The following is a 20,053-nucleotide window of genomic DNA, read 5'->3' as shown; positions in this document are numbered from 1 at the left end:
AAGCGTCTACCTTTAACTCAGGTCATGATCTCGGGGTCCTGGGATCGAGCCCCTCATTGGGCTCCCTGCTCAGTGGGGAGTCTGCTTCTCCCCCTCCCCCTCCCCACTGCTTATGATCTCTCTCTCTCTCTCAAATAAATAAATAAAATATTTAAAAAATAAAATAAATGGAATCTATTAATATTAGTATTGTATACATATGTAAGTCAGATGCCAATGGGTTCCCTTGAGGACTGGATTAATATTAGCCCATGCTTGAATTCCCCAGCCTGGAATAGTCAAAAGCCCTCCTCCAATTTCCAGAACCTGCGGCCAACCTCCTCACGATGCTGTGTTCTCTGGGTCTGGGTGTGCTGTGCCAGGGCCTCCCCACCCTGCCTGCCCTCCTGCTCCATGCACTGCTGCCCCATTTCACTCCACTGTCCCCACTCCCAGCAAGTTCATCAGACCCATGCCAGGCCAGACTCAAAGCCCAGGCCTTTCATTGATTGGCATGGGAAATCAAGTTACTTTAAGGGGGTTTATTGTTTTCTGAGTTTTTAACTAAAGACTGGGGTAGGAGATATCGAGAGAACCAACACAAGGAACACACCTGCCACCACCTCCTAAGCCACCCTTTCCATCTTCTTTTTCCCTCCTGCCATGCTCCTGGTGGAAGTTCTCCCCACCACCCACCCACGCTCAGAGCCCCTCATGATCTGAGCATCTGCCCCTAGAGACTTTTCAAAAAATGTCTTATCCATGAGTGGGGCTATCTTCTTGAAATGAGCTCTGGAATGTTCTCTACCTCCTTACCTTCAGGCCTGAAAACAGGGAGGAGGAAACAACATAAGATGACTTTTGGCATCTATACCTCCAACTGATACCAACCCCCACTACACTCTTCCTAAGGAATTCAAAGGGGCTCCTTTTGATTGCTCCCTGCTGTGTCCATCTGCTTGGATATGGGGAGAAGTTTGGTCCCCTCCTCCTCCAACCCCAATCCCTCGGCAGGGGTCCTATAATAGCCAAGGTCCCATGGAGGTCTTGTGAGCTGTGGGGATATGGTTTAGTTGAAGTTAGCTTAAATACAGTGTCATCAGCATTTTAGGGTGACTTGAAATCAGGCACAATTGCAGCCCCAATCCTCTGTCATCCCACCTCCACCTAGAGGGGCAGGGACATCCCTGTGCCTCTGACCTCACCCACTGGGAAGGCACAGTCTTCTGATAGGCACACTGCCCTGAGCAGCCAGCCTCCTGTAAGAAGTAGGGGCGACTACCAAGGCTTTGGTTTGGGTTTTGTTCTTCTGCGTGGGACTGGAATATCTTCCTGCAATATTTTGATTTGTAATAAGAAACACACATCTGGTCTTCGTTTCTGTCCCTGTTTCTGGCACTGAGCTCTTAAAAACCCTTGGGATTTCCTGTGATGAGAGAGATAAGGGTATCTTTTGTTATATTAATGAGGTGACTTTGGGAAAGCCTCTAGAGGGGCACCTGGGTGGCTCAGTTGGTTAAGCGTCTGCCTTCAGCTCAGGTCATGATCCCAGGGTCCTGGGATCGAGCCCTTGTCGGGCTCCCTGCTCCATGGGGAGTCTCCTTCTCCCTCTCCCTCTGCCCCTCTCCCCGCCCGTGGCCCTCTCTCTCCCTCTCACCCTGTGCTCTCTCTCTCACTCACTCACTCTCGTTCTATCTCAAATAAATAAATAAAACCTTAAAAAAAAAAAAAAAAGGAAAACCCCTAGATCACCTAAAGTGGGGGCTGGTTCCCAGGGGAACCAATCCAGAGATTACCCTGTGTATCTCTTCATCGGGTTGTTGATTCGTACCCTTTAATGTCTTTTGTAATGAACTGGTAATCTCGGGAGTAAAAAGGCTTCCTGAGTTCTGTGGGCCACTCTAGCAAATTAGTCAGACCCAAGGAGGGGCCGTGGAAGCCTCTAATGCACAGCTGGCTGCTCAGGAGCACCGAGGACGAGCTGGACTTGGCAGTGGCGTCTGCAGTGGGGAGCCGTCGTGTGGGACTGGGCCCTCCATCCGACTGGAGTCTGATGGTGCCCTGGGTGGTGGTGTCAGAGGTTGAATTATTGTTCAGCCAGCTGATGCCGCAGATTTGCCTGGTGGTGTGGGAGCCCCCCCTCCTGGAATTGGGTGCAGATCGTACTCGCTATGCTGCTGCCCTCTTCTTTTCTTTTCTTTTCTTTTTTTTTTTTAAAGATTTTATTTATTTACTGGACAGAGAGAGAGATAGCGAGAGCAGGAACACAGCAGGGGGAGTGGGAGAGGGAGAAGCAGGCTCCCCGCTGAGCAGGGAGCCCGATGTGGGACTCGATTCCAGGACCCTGGGATCATGACCTGAGCCGAAGGCAGACGCTTAACGACTGAGCCACCCAGGCGCCCCGAGCCACCCAGGCGCCCCGAGCCACCCAGGCGCCCCTGCCCTCTTATTTTCTGACCTAAGTGTCCGGAAGACCAGGGCAGAATCTGTGCAGCTTGAGACACTTCTCTTCAGGCCTCCCCTCCCCTCTGTGCTGTATGCCTCAAGGGCCTAACTCTGCTTCCACTTCAAATTCGACACATCCAAACAGACCCAGGTGGGGGACCCCTCCAACCAAAGCTGATCCTTTTACAGTGTCCTATATCTCAGTGAGCGACACTAGCATCCATCCAGTCCGTAAGCCAGAAACCAAAACCTCATCTGACAGGGCCGTCCCCCTGACCCTCAGTGATCAGTTACCAAATCAGGGCAATGTCACCTCCAAACGCTCAAACCTGTCCTCCTTTCCTCTTTTCTGCTACCACCACGGCTGCGCTGGGGCCCCAGCATCTCTCTTTTGGACTTGGGTGGCAGCTTTCTAGTTGTTCCTTTACATCCACTCAAGCCCCCTCCAGCCCCCTCTCCACCCAGGAGCCACACTTTTCATCTGTCACGCACTACTTCTCATGTAAAGAATAAAGTTCTAAGAAAATGTGCATGTATCTGCACATTCGTGCAAGAAGAAATACAGCAAGGATACACCAAAAACGTATGGGATTGATTACCTACTGGGAGGGGGTGGGAAAGCTGTGAAAAGGGGGAATGGGAACAGGGTAGGAGGGAGGGGGAGGACGGTCCTTCTCTGAGTATACCTTTTTCCATAGCTCAGATTTTAGAACTGTGGTAATGTTTCACATATCCAGGAAATAAATATATAAATGATAAATAAATAAGCAGGATGTGTGTGTTTGGAGGAGGAGGGTGGAAGGATCCCAAATGAAATACAAACAACATCAAATAAGCCTAATCATACTAAAGATGAATGTCCCACCACACTAAAGGGAACGAGGAAGAAAAGAACTGGTCTAACTTTGAAAAAAAAATACTTTGACTATGGGATTGCTTCATGAAAGGGACATACATGCAAAACCACCTCCAAAGGCCAAAGGAGCTCTAAGACCTGCTGACATGCCCAGCTTGACGAGAAATGGTTTAGTAAGGGGGACTTAGGGACAGAAGCATGTCTTGGGCAGATGCAAGACCCAAGATACATAGGTCTCTGCAACCTCGACTCCATAAGACCTGCTTTTATTGCTCCAGAGGCTGGTAAGAAGTATGTGCTGGTAGACCACCAGGCAGGAAATGTTGTATCTTCAGAGCAGATAAAGGCTATAATACCCCAAGGGTGCACTTAAGGGTGTGGTTAGACAAAAATGGAAGAAGGTGGAAGCGGGAGCTGTACTGGAGAAGGCTTCAGGTCACAAAGCAGTCATCATGGCACATTTGTCCAAGATGGTGTGAGTCTGGTTCACACAATGATGTCAAAGGCTGAAGACAGATTCTCGTTGATGAAGGTGTGTTTCACATTTATGGGTTAGCATTCTGAATTTACTTTATGTGTATTATAGGATTGGGCAAGTAAGTAACTTTATTATGGATGAAAGCACTAGGTTTCTCACTGTTGGAGAAGAGAGATATAAATAAGAAAACGAGGAAGACTAGAATAAACCCTGTGATTTTGGATTAGATTTGGAGGTAACAATAAGAATTCATAAGTTTTTAATATATATATACAGACAGGGGCGTCTGGGTGTTATGGTTGGTTAAGCATCCAACTCTTGGTTTTGTCTCAGGTCATGCTCTTGGAGTCATGGATAGAGCTCCAGGACGGGCTCCCCACTCAGCACAGAGTCTACCTGGGACTCTCCCTCCCTCTCCCTCTGCCCCTCCCCCCTTCCTCCACACCCACATTCTCTCTCTCAAATAAATAAATAGATCTCTCTCTCTCTCTCTCTCTCTCTCTCTCTCTCTATATATATATATATATATACATACATACACACACACACACACAGACAGGTAAGTATAGACAAAGATATAGATGTGTGTGTATATTTGCACATATATTTCCTAGTTCTGTTCATTGAAAGGGCTTAGAAACAATGATACCCCAGTCCCAATGAACATGTCTAGCACCCTGATCTCAGCTTCTTAATATAATTCCAAAAAAGGATCCAGGGTTTCTTAAAAAACTCCAGGGTGTGGGGCACCTGGTGGCTCAGTCCTTAGGCATCTGCCTTCAGCTCAGGTCATGATCCCAGGGTCCTGGGATCAAGCCCCACATCAGGCTCCCTGCTCGGTGGGAAGCCTGCTTCTCCCTCTCCCACTTCCCCTGCTTGTGTTCCCTCTCTCACTGTCTCTCTCTCTGTCAAATAAATAAATAAAATCTAAAAAAAAAAAAAAAAGAATTAAAAAAAATTTTTTAAAGCCCAAAAAACTCCAAGGTGAGAACATAGAAAGAGCAAGAGGGGCCCCAACCATCTTGTGATGTCAAAAGTAAGGAAGTACTCAAAAAATGGTGGGAGCTTGTCAGAAGGACAGAATAGCCAATGTAAAGGGTCTCTCTGTAGCCAAATATGGAATAAGTTGAGCAACAAAAGAAATGATAATCATGAACTATAACTCACAGAATAAAATAAATATACATGATTCCATACTGATATAAATAAATCATTGGATAAATAATTAAATGGGGGTTAAGAAACAGCTCTTTGTTATAGTAGCTTTCCATCAATATGTTAAAGAATGATGGAAATAGAAAAATTACAATTTGGCAGACACCATTGTTGCAGGCAAAAATCATTAATATATGTTAAAATTAGTGGAAGAAAGTATGATGGGAAATAAGATTTTTGAGTAGTCTCAAGGTATCCTCCTGCAACTTACGTATTAATTGAAAAGGGAAAAACAGTAACTTTGCGATGAAAACACTTGGTAGACACAAGATGAATCAGTGATCAAAGCTAACATCACCAATTATGATGCATATTGATATCAAGGGCCTCCTATTACACCGCACGGAGAAGGACAGAATGTCACGGTGTTCTTGCCAGCAATGCACAACCTGAACTTAAATATGACAAAACGTCAAATACCAATTGAGAGACATTCTACAAAAATAATCTGCCAGGATTCTTGAAAAGCACCCTGATGTTGAAAGACAGACTGAGGAACTGTCAGACATTGGAGAAGATAAAAAGACATGACAAATACATGCCATCTAAGATTCTGGGTTGGATCTTGCATTAGAAAATGACATCCTGATTCAGTTTTAATAAGTGTACTTATGTAACATGCTCACATTTGGGGAAGTTGAGTGAAGAGTATGTGGGAACTCTCTGAACTATTTTTGGAACTTTTTTAAAATTGGAAAGTGTTTAAAATTAAAAAGTTTTAAGAAAGATTTTTTTTTTTTTTAAATATAAACCTGAAGCAGTCATGACCTGGCTTCCCCACTGTTCTGAGGACAAGTCCAAAATTTTAAACATGGACTCCAGCCCCAGGCCATCCCTCTAGCCTCCCCCTTCCCCTCTCTGGGCTCCAGTCACTCCTGTAGTTCATGGAAATAGTCATTCTCTTCCCCAAGAGCATTTGCTCATAACTGTTTCATTAATGTCCACTCCTTCATTAGCCTAAGCCCCATAAGACCAAAGACCACTTCTCTTTTTGGTCATCACTGTATACCCAGCACACAGTATGTACTCAATGAGTATTTGTTGAATGGATAAAGGAATACGTGGTGGAATTGGGTGCAGGGTGCCACAAAGGCACATCGTTCCTACAGGTTAAAACAAAGATGGGACAATTCTGATTTACTATGTCTCAGGTGGACCCTTTACATTTTTCTGGCTCTGCCCCATTCGTATTTGGTGTTTGGTCCTCTTGGTAGTCAGCCTTGAGAAGCAAATATGTGGACATTGTCTCCACCGAGAGCCTGGGACTTTACTGAAGAACCCCCTAACCAAAGATGAGGAACTTCATCCTAACTCCCCAGGAACACCCTCATGTCCCTGAAAGGTAGTAGAGAACAGGGTAAAAGGGTAGACTCTGGACTCAGATCCCAGAGCTCATCTTGAGAATTGTAAGGATTGGCAACTTCTACTGAAGTTAAATATATACAAGACACAGAGGTAGGCACTTCACCCACACTATCCTGTTCAATCCGTACAACAGCCCTAGTAGAGGGGGAAACTGAGGCATAAACAGGTTAAGAGACTTGCCCCAAGTCAGACAGCTAACAAGTGGTGTCAGGCCTTGAAGTCTGGCTGTTATACAAACTTCCTAAAATTGCCTTTTCTTTGTCATCTTCTCAAAGAGGTGAAAACTGTCCAACCTCAGGAGATGTTCCAGTGGGAAAGGTCTCTTAAGAGCCCACTCCTGTGGCCTCTCTGCTCTGTTTGCCTGTCACATCAGGATAGGATCATGCCCTTTTAACCGCATCCGGAGGGATCATCTCCACTGTTGAGCTTAATTGGTGAGTGACTACATCCAGGAATTTGGGCCCAGGAAGATTGGGCACATGGTCAATAAATAACCTTCTGGGTGGGCACCTGAGTTGCTTGGGAGGCAGGCAGACAGTCCACCCCATCTTTGGGTCTAGTTCCTTTCCTGGGGTTCATCTCAAAGAAGCGACTATCAGCTTATAGGAGGCTTGGGGCTGGTTTTGGCTTCCTGCTCATCCATATTAGTGATCCTTTTCATGAGCCTCCAATGACCTGTCTTCTCCCTTCATCCCCCTTCTCATGCTCCTGGTAGCATAGGTTGACCATAAGCAAGTCTTCCTCATTCCTTAGGAGCTCAAACCTTTGGTTTCTTCCTCTGCAGCCTTGAATAGGGGAAGCAGGGAAAGGTTCCAGCATATGCAGTGCAAGACCTGATTCTTCCATCATGTGCCTGCTGTGGGCTCTTGAGCAAGTCACGTCACATCTCTCCTACCTTCTTGATTCACAGAGTTGTTGTGAGACTTACATGAGATACATATTTAGGGAAGCACCAGGAGGTCTTTTCAGGGCTGTGCAGATGTTAGGAACTCTTCTTACCCCTCCGTGCTAGAATGGAGACCCAGAGTACTTCTGCACAGAGTTGCTGGCATGGCAGCTGCAGCCTGCCCAGTGAGAGGAAGCAGAGTTCTGTGGCTTCAGCTTCCCAGCAGCATTTAGACTACAGCTCTTCTCCAGGCACCGGGCGTCCCTGCTGGGATCCCACCAAGGCTGAAGACCTCCGTCCCTCCCCTCCACTTCAGCTAACATTTCTAGAGTCCCTGTTATGAGTCAGAAATTCTCACCTCCAATATTCTCAATTTAATTCTCACAACAGCCCTGCACATTTATATACAACTTCCCCTTAGGAAACTGAGGCTCAAAGGATTTCCTTACTTTGCCCAAATTTATAAGTTAATAATTAGTACAACCACAGGTTTGAACTTGCATCTGCCTGTCAGCAGGGCCATACTGTCTCTGCCATTATAAAGCTGCCACAAACAAATGATTTCATCTGAACATCAAACCGCCCTACGATCTATGTAAAGGTGGAATTATTGCTCTTGCTTTACATGGGAAGAAAATGAGTTTCAGAGAGCTCATGAGGTTATAAAAAAATAGAACTGGGGATGGAATCGAGGTCTCCGGTTTCAGTACACTCATTCATTCATTCTTTCATTCATTTTCCAGTTTCCTAAGTTCCAGCCCTCTACCCAATGTTGGGAAAACAGATCCAGATTAGAAAGGAGCTAATACTCTAGTGAGAGGAAAAGACAATAAAATGTGATTATAATCCTTCTGCTTTTCCTCTGGAAGTGCTCTGTGAAATAGTTCTGGATTCTCCTTTCTCACCCCACACTCACTCCTCTACCCTCTTCGAAGAGGCATCTGTCTCCTCCATGCCCCCAAAACTGCACTTGTCAACGTCACCAGTGATGGCCCTGTTGGCAGATCTAACAGTCCTCCTTGCCTTCATTTTATTCTATCTCTCAGCAGTATTCACACAGCTGACAACTCTTGTTTTCTGGGTGCTATCTGCTTCTAAGTCAGTGTCAGCTCATCCTCTTGGGCCCCAGAGCTCTATGCAGAACATGTTTTCATGTTCTTCGAACACATCAAGTTAGACCCAGCTCTGAACTTTGCATTGGCTGTTCCTTCTGCTAGAATTCCCTTCTCATCTTTATGTGGCTGGTTCCTCCTTACCCTTCATGTCTCTGATTAAATTTCAGATCTTCAGAGAGGCCTTTGCTGATGCTCCATCTAAAAATGACCCTCAATCTTTTCCTTCGTCATACCACACTTTAGTGCTCTGCCTAATACTCACCTCTATCTCCTATTTTCTTACTTCTTTGTTTTCTCTTTCCCTCACCCTCAACCAAAATTAAACTTTGTGAAAGCAGGGGCTTTGCCCATCTTGTAGAAGAATTCTTGGCCCATAATAAGCATTTGACATTATGCCCATAAGTAAGCATTTAATAAACATTTGGAAGGTGTTCTCTGAAAGACAGGAGAGAGAGAGAGAGAGATTCTGAAAGCTAAAAAAAAAAAAGAGTTTTTAGAAGGAGACATGTCAACAGTATCAAATGCCCCAGATACATCAAATATGACAATAACTAAAACATTTCCATTGGATTTGGAAATTTGGAGGTCACCAAAAATCTCAGCAAAAGCAATTCTGGTGGGGAGTTGAGTATGGAAAGCTAACTTGAGAGTTGAGTAAATGGAAGTGAGACAGTAAGCGTAGATTTAAGCTTAGCTATAAAGGTGGAAGGAAGCTAGGGAAATTGACAGGTCATCAGGCTCAAGGAGGGTTGTTTTGTTTTGTTTTGCTTTTGCTTTGAGATGGAATAAATTGAGCATGATCATAGGGTAGGAGGAAAAATTCAACAGAGGAAAAAATTAACTATGTAGGAAAGGTGATCATTATAGAACAAGGTTCTTGAAAGAAAGGGGGGACGCAATCTAGTGAACAAGAATGAGTTCTTCTTGGGAAAAAGGTCAGCACCTTCTCTTCCAGGTCAGGGGAGGAGAAGGAAAGCATGGAGAGATGTAAAAAAAAAAAACCACCCAACTTTATGGGCAGAGACTGAGAAACGGAAGGAGTTCCCTCTTCATGGATTATATTTTCCTTTTTAATGTCGATTGGTGATAGCAAGAGAAGTAGGGGAAGGGGAAGACACTTGATAAGAGAAAAGGTATAGAATGGCCATTGTAGGTAGGGATGAGAAATACAGTGCATTTGGAATGAAGACAGACAAGAATGTGTGGTGACACTGAGGTCTCAAATGAGGTCAGAGACTACCCATGTACTCTTAAGGAAAATGTGAGTGTGCAGAGAAAGGAAGGTGGTGTGGGGTCAGTCCAGGCTGGAGGGAGTACGTGGTTGTCCTCAACCCTGGTGCTTTGACTGAGGCCCCCTCCCTCACCATTACACAGCTACCACATAAAAACACCCTAACAAAACACAGCTGTTGTGCAGAAACAACTGCCCCAGTTCTTCTCCCACCCTTGCCCATTCCCAGAACTTGTGCGGACCACTCCAGCATCCTGACAGTACCTGAAGTTGTTGTCAGTACCTGCAGGCTGCTGAAAGGGAACTTTAAGATATACCCTCGAAGCACTGAGGAGTGGTACTATACTTCAGAGGGCAGAGAAGGCACATTCTGGAAATGGTCTGGGGTAAGCAGAACACTAATGCTGCCTTCCAGGGTCATCCCAGCCCCTTGACATAAGTGGGGGAGGGATGGAAAGTGGGGAAGCATGTTTCAATTGGGGCAGGAAGTAGGAGTGCTCTGTGAAATACTGAGAGTTTTGCATCTCATAGAAGATGTGGGGGCATGGAACAAGGAACTGACTGGAATGCTCGCATCCAGGGTCTCCATTTGGGCACAGGCTGAGGGCCTTCCTAGGTGGTGTCCGCATTCAAGGAGTCTGGGGTCTTCACAGCATAACACAGGCTGGGGGAAATTCTTCCCTCTGAAGTTTTCACTTCTCATTCCAGGTGGAGAGGAGGTGATTAACCCCTTCCTCAGACACGCAATTGCCTTCAAGGCTTGGAAGAATCTAACGAAACTCATTTTGTATCATTTACTGTAGTCAATGCCTTAACTTGTTGATGGGTGGATGGTTGATCTACATGAAATAACATGCAGCTTATGTCCAAACCTGAGAGAGAGAAAGAGACTTTCCACACAGACCTTTCAAACACTGTCCATGGGAGAGCTGAGGCTAGAAGCAATATTTAACAAACATCTAAAGAACGTGACTTCTCATATTCAGGTTTTGAGTTGCAAGGAAGGGAGTTCCCAGTCTAATGGGGGAGACATAGATCATGCCCTCAGAAAGCATTCCAGTGTGAGAGCTGTGCATGCAGATGAAAAGCACCACAGGAAGAGGGCAAATGAGCTTGATTTGGGTGAGGTACATAACCACTGAAGGAATGAGGAAGAGTGTTGATAGATCAAAGGGAGCTAACCGGAAGCAAAGGATGTTGAGCTCCATCTTTAAAGGATAAAGTGCTTCATCTGAGAAGCAAGCAGAAAAGAATTCTTTAACAGGCTTGAGTTTAGAAGGCAGGAAGGAGAAGTTGTAAGAATCCTTTGTCCTGAAGAAAGGTAACTGTGTGTAGTCGTTCCGCTGAATCCCTGTCATCCCTGGATGGGAAGCCCTAAGCAAAGACGTCATCATGTCAGCCCATCGCCAGTCCCCCGTCCCCGGCTGTTCTCCCTCCCAGAGCAGGGCTGCTCTCTTTCTCCTGCACAGTTGCATTCAGAGCCACCCACAGACCAGAGGCTCTGGGCTGCCTCCCACCTCCGGAAGGGGCCAGGAAAAAAGGTAACAATGAGCCAATGTTTAGCTCAGGAGACAAAAGGCCCTTTGATAAGACCCTGGCCTTGGCAGACTCCTCAGCTCTGCAAATAAGCTTGGACTCCGTTCAGGAAAAACAGGAGCAGGAAGCCGTGGTCAGTGAGCAACCCCCTGTCCCTTCAGACGCTGTGGCTGTGGTATGGACCCTGCAGTTTCGGCACTGGCCTGGAAGTCCTGCTGTTCATCCCCTCTGATAAGACCCTCCTCACACCCAGAAATTCTGTACTTGCTCTGATAATGATGGGAGCGGGGCCAGGTAGCCATGTGGAGAGGACCAGGACTTGCATCCACTCTGGACAGCCTGACACTCAATGCTGGGATCAAGACCTGTCCTCGAGTTAGTCCCTGAGCCTGCATTTCTAGAGGGCCATCTCCTCGGTGAATCTGGTATTTCAGCTAATCACCTTTCCAAGGCAAAACGTGGAAGAGAAAACTAAGCAGATGTGCAGCTCTGCAGGAAAACAGAGGTCCTGAGCAGGGGCAGTTGGTTTGAGAGGCCAGTGGGCTGGGGGCCATGAGGAGCCCCCCAGGGGGGCTGGTGGGGAGGGCAGCCAAGCAAGGGCTCTTGGCCCAGCCCCCAGGAGTGGTGTTGGCTACACCTGCCTCACTATTCCCCAATCATCCTTTCTGACACATGCTTTCAAGTCCCTCCTCAAGCTGCGAAATGATCTTCCCTTCCTCTCCCCCCATGTTGCTCATCCTTCCAGACTTTTCTTGGGATAAATAGAAGACCCTCTCCCAGATTGGGCCATTTTATCCCAGGGAGTGCATTGTGAAATCAAATCTTCCAGTGCACCATTAGCATAAGCTTTTCTTCCCTTGTAAGTTGGGAAGGGGAGTGGAATGTTTTATAAGGCTTTAGCAAGAGAAGGGAGAGCCCAAGTTCAGCTAGTTTCAGGAATGGTTGGTCAGGAATGGACTGTGCTTACACATTAGCAACCATTGTTTGGGCCATATGAGTTTTTTCAAGGACATGGAGAGAAAGAGCTAGGGGTTTGTGATATTGTGATATATAATAAGAAATATATATTTGGTCTTCACACAGAGCTCCTAAAACGCTTGGAATTTCCTAAATGGTGAGAATAATAAAGAGGTTTTGTTATGTTAATGAGGTGAGAATGGGGAGGTTAGGGGACTGTGCCCTGCTCAGAGAGGACAAGCAAACTCCCTGCCCTTCCCCAAACCTTGACTTCCACATCTCTTGCACCTGACTGCTCCTGATTTATAGCCTTTGATAATAAACTGGTAATCTAGGAAGTAAAGTGCTCCTCTGAGTTCTGTGGGCTGTTCTAGCGTATTTATGGAACCCAAAGAGGGGGTTGTCAGAACCTCTGATTTACAGTTGATTGGTCAGAAGCACAGGTGACAAACTGGCCTAGTGATTAGCCTCTGACGTGGAGGAGTCTTGGGGACTGAGCCCTTAACCTGTGGGATCAGATGCTATTGATGTAGAAATGTTGGGGTTCAGAGCTGATGGCCAAGAAAGAATTCTTAAGATGTCTTTGGTGCAAAAAGGTGGTTTTATTAGGCATTGGGGCAGGACCTGTAGGCAGAAAGAGCCTCACTGGAGTTGTGAGGAGTGACTGATTATATTCTTTCAAGTTGGGAGGGGGTTAGGGATAGAATAAGTCTCTAAGGAATTTGGAAGCAAGGTTTCCAGAACCTTGAGGGGCTAGCTAATGTTAGGAAAAAGTCATTTACTACAGTCTAGTAAAACCTGAGTCATGAGACCCTTCAGATGTAGATCAGTGGGTCATATGCTTGGAGGATGATTGCTAACATGTATCTTGGGGGGTAGAGATAAAGGAAGTTTCCAAAGGAATTTTTATATGTCAAAGAAGACTTACAAGATCCTGGAGGTCAGGATAATGGCAAGCTAAGGTTGCCTTTTGCCCTTAGCCAAGTATTAACATGGAGGCATCTGAGTTCCTAAGAGGAAGGTCACCCTGCCTGTTTCAAGAACTTGTCAATAGACTCTAGGCAGTAAGGAAATATAATCTTTTTCTTTTGCCTTTGTTCCCCACATCACTATCTCCAGGGAGTCAGTGTCAGAATTGAGTTGAATTGTAGGACAGTCAGCAGGTGTCCACAGATTGCTTGGTAGTGGGGGACCTTGCCCCCTCAAAATTGGAATTGGATCTAGAAAAAGAGGGTTAAAGTCATGTGTGTGCAGGAGGGGCTGGGGAGGACTAGCTGTGGAGGACAAGAACAGGAGAGAGCCAGCATGGAAAACTCAGTCTGCTAAATGTGAAGTCCTTTCTGAACAAATAAATGCGTGCCCCTCTCTGTCCTTTAGCATCAGTGCCTGCCCTCCTTTGCTCCAGCCTGCCCTGTGCACCCACCCCCCTCACTACCCACCCCCCAACCCGCCCAACACACAGACAGAGGAATCAGGGATTAATGAGACCTGGGCTCTGGGGAGGGGAGAAGAAAGTAGAGAAACCGGCTTAACAAGGACAAAGGATTCTTGCCATTCTCTTCCCAGGCTGAGGGGGAAAAGGAGTAGGGGAGCAAGTGAGGTGAGCTAGTGGAAGAAGAAGGCAGGGTCTCCAAAGGCTGGGTGCTCTCCCATCAAGAGCAGAAATGGGTGCTGTGTTGTCTCCTCCATGCTTGCAACGGGATCTGAAGAAGGCAGGCTGCTGACCGGCCCCGTCTTGCAGGTCCGGGCAGGAGAAGAGGGCATGGTAAGTTGCCTGAAGGAGGATGGAATTGGATGGGGAGGAGAGAAAAAGCAGAGCGTAGACAGATTGAGCTGGGCGCCATGCAGAGCCATGCTGATCCCAGATGCAAGATGGGAGCACCCGGTGCCGCCTGCATGAGGGCTGGCTTCTCTGAAGGCTGAGAGGGTCTGAGGGGTCTTGGATGTCCTTGAGCATTCTCTCCTGCCCAGTTCCATGCCTCTGGGCAGCTCTCAGCCATTGAACAAAGCATCCTCCAATCACTCAGAGGTACAAAACCCAGGAGAAAGGAAGATCCCCAGGCTAACGAGGGTCAGCAGTGCCATCCCCTCATTTGACCCCATCCCAGCCTGACTGGATGGCCACCACACCCCCATGCCTGGCTTCTGCCCCTCCTGCCCTCCAGGGGCCCCAGGCCAGATGGAGACTCTCCTCATTACCTGCTTGGTTTAGCTGAACCAAGGCTGGAATGGTTTCCAAAGAATTTGATAGGAAAGTGTAAGAAAGGCAAAACCCTTAAATAAGAAAATCCGAGAGCTGTCACGGCTCAGACCCCTTACTGAAGTGTGGCCACATGCTGATGTGGCTGACAGGGGTCCTAGTTCTGTGGCTTCATCACAGAACACTGGGGGACACGGTGCCGTTCTTCTCTTTTCCCCCAGCTCCCAGCATGTAGCCTGCCATCTTACAGGGGTTGGGTGAATGTGCATTGGGTGAATCAATGAATGGATTCCCAGCATACAGGAGTAAAGTGTGGCTTTACTCAAAGGCCACTTGCCCAAACACCTGGGGGCCCCCAACCTCTCTGCAGCCCCTGTCCTCAGAAAGCCGAGCATATCCCAGACAATGACTGCACAGATGAGGCTAAATTGTGGGACAAAGTCCAGGGTGTCTAGGATGCTTCCCTGTAGTAGGCTTCATTCTCAGTAAAGCAAAACACCCCTCGTTGGGCTCCGGGTAATGTTCCTCTTGATCTTCCTTTGGGCCTGTCTTTCTGTGGGTGCCGCTGTTCCCCTGTCTTTCTATACCTCCTCCGTGTTTCAGCCTCTCTGCCTCCCCTCTCTGTGTCTCTCTGGATTGGAGGCCTGAGTCTGAAACTGGGATCCTCCCAGGCTGGCCTCTCTGACCCTGATCTTCAAAGGAGCCCGCCGCACCTTCGGGGTGTTCGGGGCTGAGCCGATGTGCACAGACAAAAGACAGCAAGCATGCCTGTCGACACACGCAGCCCCAAAGACACCCGTGGGCACCATTTCCTTAGGCTACGGGGATGGGTGCATCCAGATATTTCACAGTCGTCTTGTTTTGTAAGAATTATGTACACTTGAGTAACACGTTGGCATTTTATTTTTCTTTGGAGGTTCTGGCACAAATAAATGAAAATACCTATCCCCACTGCAGTGTATTTTCTGTGAAAAATAAATTTGCGAGGCATTGTGTCAGCCAATCCTAGGCTCCCTCATCCACACATGTAAAATGCCTCATGTTTTAAAGTTAACCAGCAATGAAAACAAGTGAGCATTTTTTCCCCTTTTTCTTCATTCTCTGACTGAACTCGTGAGCTATACCTGTAATTTATAACACAAATGTGCCACAGATGGTGGATTTACTGGAGTAGGGAGATGGGCTGAGGAAAACGTGAGAAAAGCACTTTACTAGGTCTTGACAGTAGGGTGTAGGTAACTCACTATGTACCAACAGCACAATGGATTTATCTGACTACCTCCTTTGATAAACAGCAGAAGGAAAAGTAAAAAACGGATGGGCAAGAGGGCTGAACAATACTTGCCCCACACAGTGATGTCCACAGGGTGCGGGCTTGATAAACGAGCAATGGCTGGATTGGAAGCGGTAAGTCAGAGGGAGAAGTGGTTTGTGACAAACCAGTTCAGAGCACCAGCTCTGAGACGGTCCTCAGGGCCCCGGGTCAGCCTGCCCGTCGCCTCCTGATCTCTGACACCAGCCACCGGCATTCCTCCGGGGACAGAACATGCCCACAGTTACAAGATCATTTGGATCTCAAAACACAGAAGAGGAAGCTGAGATTCGTAATTCTATTTTACAGATGAGGAAGCTCATCTGTTGGAGAGAAAGATTATGTCACTGGCCCAGAGTCCCAAAGGGCTGCTTCCGGGGACCAGAACCCCAGGCAGTTAACCCTGACTCCCGGGCCAGGTGGACTCTCAGGCTGTAACTGCATCCCCCGAGACTTCACTTTGGAAGTCAACTGGCCGCGTGGCTCCACCCCGGACGCTTCCCCCGGGGACTGACCTCGTGCTGCTCCTGATCTGGGACTGATGTGGCAGCACGCCTCCCATGAGGCTTTTAGGGCTGGGTCCCCCCACACGGGTGTGCTCATGTTAGCTCAGGAAAGTTTCTCTATACCCCAAACCACCGGCCTGTGACTTCCCGGGCGGAACAGTCTCCTCGACTCCTAACTGGGCTGGCATATCACATCCACCGGCCTGCAGTGCGATGCGGAGGAAAGGTTGCTTGCCTGGGAGGCAAACACCCAAGCATTAGTTCTGGGACCTCTCTGGCTAAGTAACGCTAGGCTGGTTATTTCACCTCTTTGTCTGCAAAACACAGAGAGCAATACACAGCATTCGGGGCTGTCCACAGGAGTAAAAGAGAGCTCTTTTATGAAGGGCCTACTAGGTGCTCAGGAAAGGCTACCTCTCTCCCTCCTCCTCCATCTGTCTATCCCTCCTCCCTGCCTTTTCTTCTTTCCCCTTTGCTGAAGTTCAGCTTGCATAACACTCCCAGATGATCTTTCTGGAACTCCACTAGCATCAGGCTGCCCTCTGCATCACAAATCTCAAATGCCTTCCCATTGCCCGTGCAGCCAGCCGCCTCTCTGTCTGCCATGCAGGACCCTCAGCTCCAGACACCACCTGTCCTCTCCATGCTTCCTGTCTTACTACTCGGGGAACGTGCGCGGATTGTGGGGCGGCCGTTCGTGCTGACTTGTTCCTCTCTGCCCTTCCTTCTGCTGCCTCACCCTCCTGGAATGCTCTTTCCTGCCTCTCCATCGCTGCAGGCGTCCCTCGTGACCATGTGGATCTCTCCCTTCTCTGATTTCCAATTTCATTTACTGTTCCTATCAGTTTCTTCGGTACCAAATCACGGAGGAAAATATGTCTTCAGGTTGTTTCCTGTGTCTGTACCTTTTTCTTAACAACTTTATTATCTGTTTCTCCGGGGCAGACCGAGGTCGTGTACCTCTCTGATTCCCCACTGGCCAGCAGAGCCAAGTGGGGACATGGGATGAACTCTGGACTTGTGCCTCTAGGCCTAGCGATGTGATTTAGGGAATCTTGTTTTGTTTTGTTTTGTTTTTTTCAGCTGTAAAATGTGTAATTTATCTTCATCAAAAGGTTGCTTTTTTCAAATGTATTTGTCCATTGAATAATATTTATTGAGCACCTACTATGTGCCAGGCCTGTGCTTTTCAACACACATAAGCTCGTCTAATACTCATTATTTCAATGTGGTAACCTCAGCTCTGGAACCCCAAATCTTAGCATACGGTTCCTAGGGATTAAATGAATTAAGATTGTAAATGAATTTGCATGATGTTTGATACATAGTAGATACTCAGCCAGTTTTTGCTGAATCTATTAGGTCCTCAATAAATTGAATGTAACTGACTCACTCACAGACAGTGCTGAAGATACAGTAGTGAGTAGGACAGGTTCCCTGTCCTCATGGAACGTTCAACTCAGTCTAGCAAAGGATGAGATGGACATTAAATAAACAGCAATAACTGTCATAAGGAGTATTTTTGGAGCATTTAATGGGACCGACTGTACTGTAAGGGGTAGGGTATTGGGGTAGACGTCTCTGAAGAAGATAATGAACTCACATCTGAGGGATCTGAAGTAAATAAGTGGGAAGAGAAAGAGAAAAGGGTTAAGAGGTGGAGACAGTGGGCCTTCCAGGCAGCGGAAATAGCAGGTGCAAAGACCCCGAGGCCAGAAAGCACAGAGCCTTCTCCAGGAACTTGGGCTTAGCTTGGTGAGCAGTGAAGAGAGAGGGGCAAGGGGAGGCTGAAGGTGGGCTTTTCTAGAGCAGAGCCTGGCTGGCCATGCTGAGGAGTCTGGACTCGATGCACGAGATGGAGGACCCCTGGGAGTCTTAGGGCAGGGGGAGTCACATGGTTAGGTCTGCGTTTCGAAAGCTCACTCTGGTGCTGTGTGAAGAATGGGTAAAAGGGTGAGAGTAGGATTCAGGAGAGCAGAACTGAGTGAAAGAGACACCAGTGCCTGGAACACCCCCAGTAAAGACTCCAGAGTGTCTGTGGGTCTAGTACCTGACTTCAGGGGCCAGTGCTCAGAAGAGCAGAAGTGGCCTCCAGTCCTGAGCACTGTCATCTTCCTGAAGCACATTTGTCCCAACCCCACCACCTCTTGCCTTGTCCGCACTCTTTCTGGACGGCCTGCTTTAGGGTAGGGGTTAAAAAAAACCAAAAAAACCCAGCACCACCCCATTCTGAAGTGTGGGCTAAGCCACAAACTGGTTTGAACCTGTCAGTTCAGGGCTGGCTGCAAGGCAAAGACCTAGCTGGCCTGGCTCTGGGCTGCCTGTCTGCATTCCTGTGCCCACACTCGCCCTTGGGAGGCCAGGGCAGAGGCAGGGCCCTCCTCCAGCCCTCCCCAGCCTGGCAGCTGGCAGTAGCCCAGCCTCCGCTTACATAATCTGGGCCCAGGGCATGGCTCCACTCTCTCATCTGGGCTGGGTGGCTTCTGAAGGTGGGGTTAATAGGTAGGTTCTGGGTTGGAGATGGGGAAATAGGAACGAATTTCTGGTCTCCGTAGTTCTGCCCACTAAGAAATGACAGTCTAGGCTTTGGGCATAGCCACAGCTCCCACACCCCAGGCTCGGGTGCTCTCCTAACCCCCACTGTTCAGTGTTCTTCTGTTCTGTTGGGAGAAATCGGAGTGACCTTCGACTGGGGTCAGGGGAAGGTGGTCTTCGACCTCTGCTCTGTCAACAACTCAGTCAAAGAGCCTTGACTTCCCTGGGCTTTAGTTTCTTCAACCATAAAATGCAGGACTGATCACTTGTGTGGTGTATGCTTGACTGGGAGAAAGAAGACCAACGTGAAGGTACTCAGAGCAATACAGTGCAATGCAGTCCCAATTAAAAATCCAATACCGGGGCGCCTGGGTGGCTCAGTTGGTTAAGCGACTGCCTTCGGCTCAGGTCATGATCCTGGAGTCCCGGGATCGAGTCCCGCATCAGGCTCCCTGTTCGGCAGGGAGTCTGCTTCTCCCTCTGACCCTCCTCCCTCTCCTGCTCTCTCTCTCATTCTCTCTCTCAAATAAATAAATAAAATCTTTAAAAAAAAAAATAAATAAATAAATAATAAAAAATAAAAATCCAATACCGGTGTAAAAAGTATCAATAATAACAACAATAATGATAACCTTATGTCCACGGGCACTCATCCATGGCCGTCAAAGCCCTGAGGACCCTTTAACTGGATCTCCAAAAGTAGTGATGTTTCCCACCCCCATTTCCCTCCTGGCCCTCATCCTATCATGGTCAAGGCTGCGACGGACACTCTGCCCTTCTCAAAAGTCACTCTGCCCCGGATTAGGGAAGTTTCATCAGGGCACTGGGCTTGAGCGCTAGACATGCCATCTCTCAGCTAAGACTCTTACCGTGAAGCTCCATCTGACTAAAGTAGGTACTTCCTAGGGAAGGGGTGGAGATCGTTATCAGCTCTGAAGGGGCAGTTGCAAGGTGCCCCAGGCAGGATTGAAACTGACGTGGAAAACATGATTCCTGCAAGGAGTCAGTGCCAGAGGCCAGGCAAGACAGGAGTACTAAGCCAACCAGAGGGCAAAACACAAAGTAGCTAATGTGCCTTCCAAGTCCCAACCTCTCTTCTCCCCAGGGCGCCCCTCTTTCCCCAGGATTTCATGAGGTTTTCCATGTCTGACCCCTCCTGGGACTCTGACACTGTAGAAAGCTGGTGCATTTAAGCCAAAAGAATGAATCTCTTAAGAACACACATACCTGGGGCGCCTGGGTGGCTCAGTTGGTTGAGCGACTGCCTTCGGCTCAGGTCATGATCCTGGAGTCCCGGGATCGAGTCCCGCGTTGGGCTCCCTGCTCAGCAGGGAGTCTGCTTCTCCCTCTGACCCTCCTCCTTCTCATGCTCTCTGTCTCTCATTCTCTCTGTCTCAAATAAATAAATAAAATCTTAAAAAAAAAAGAACACACATA

The sequence above is a fragment of the Mirounga leonina genome, unplaced genomic scaffold, assembly GCF_011800145.1.
Source record: "Mirounga leonina isolate KUSES-001 unplaced genomic scaffold, KU_Mleo_1.0 Mir_154, whole genome shotgun sequence".
Lineage (NCBI taxonomy): Eukaryota > Metazoa > Chordata > Mammalia > Carnivora > Phocidae > Mirounga > Mirounga leonina.
This window is presented reverse-complemented; position numbering follows the sequence as displayed.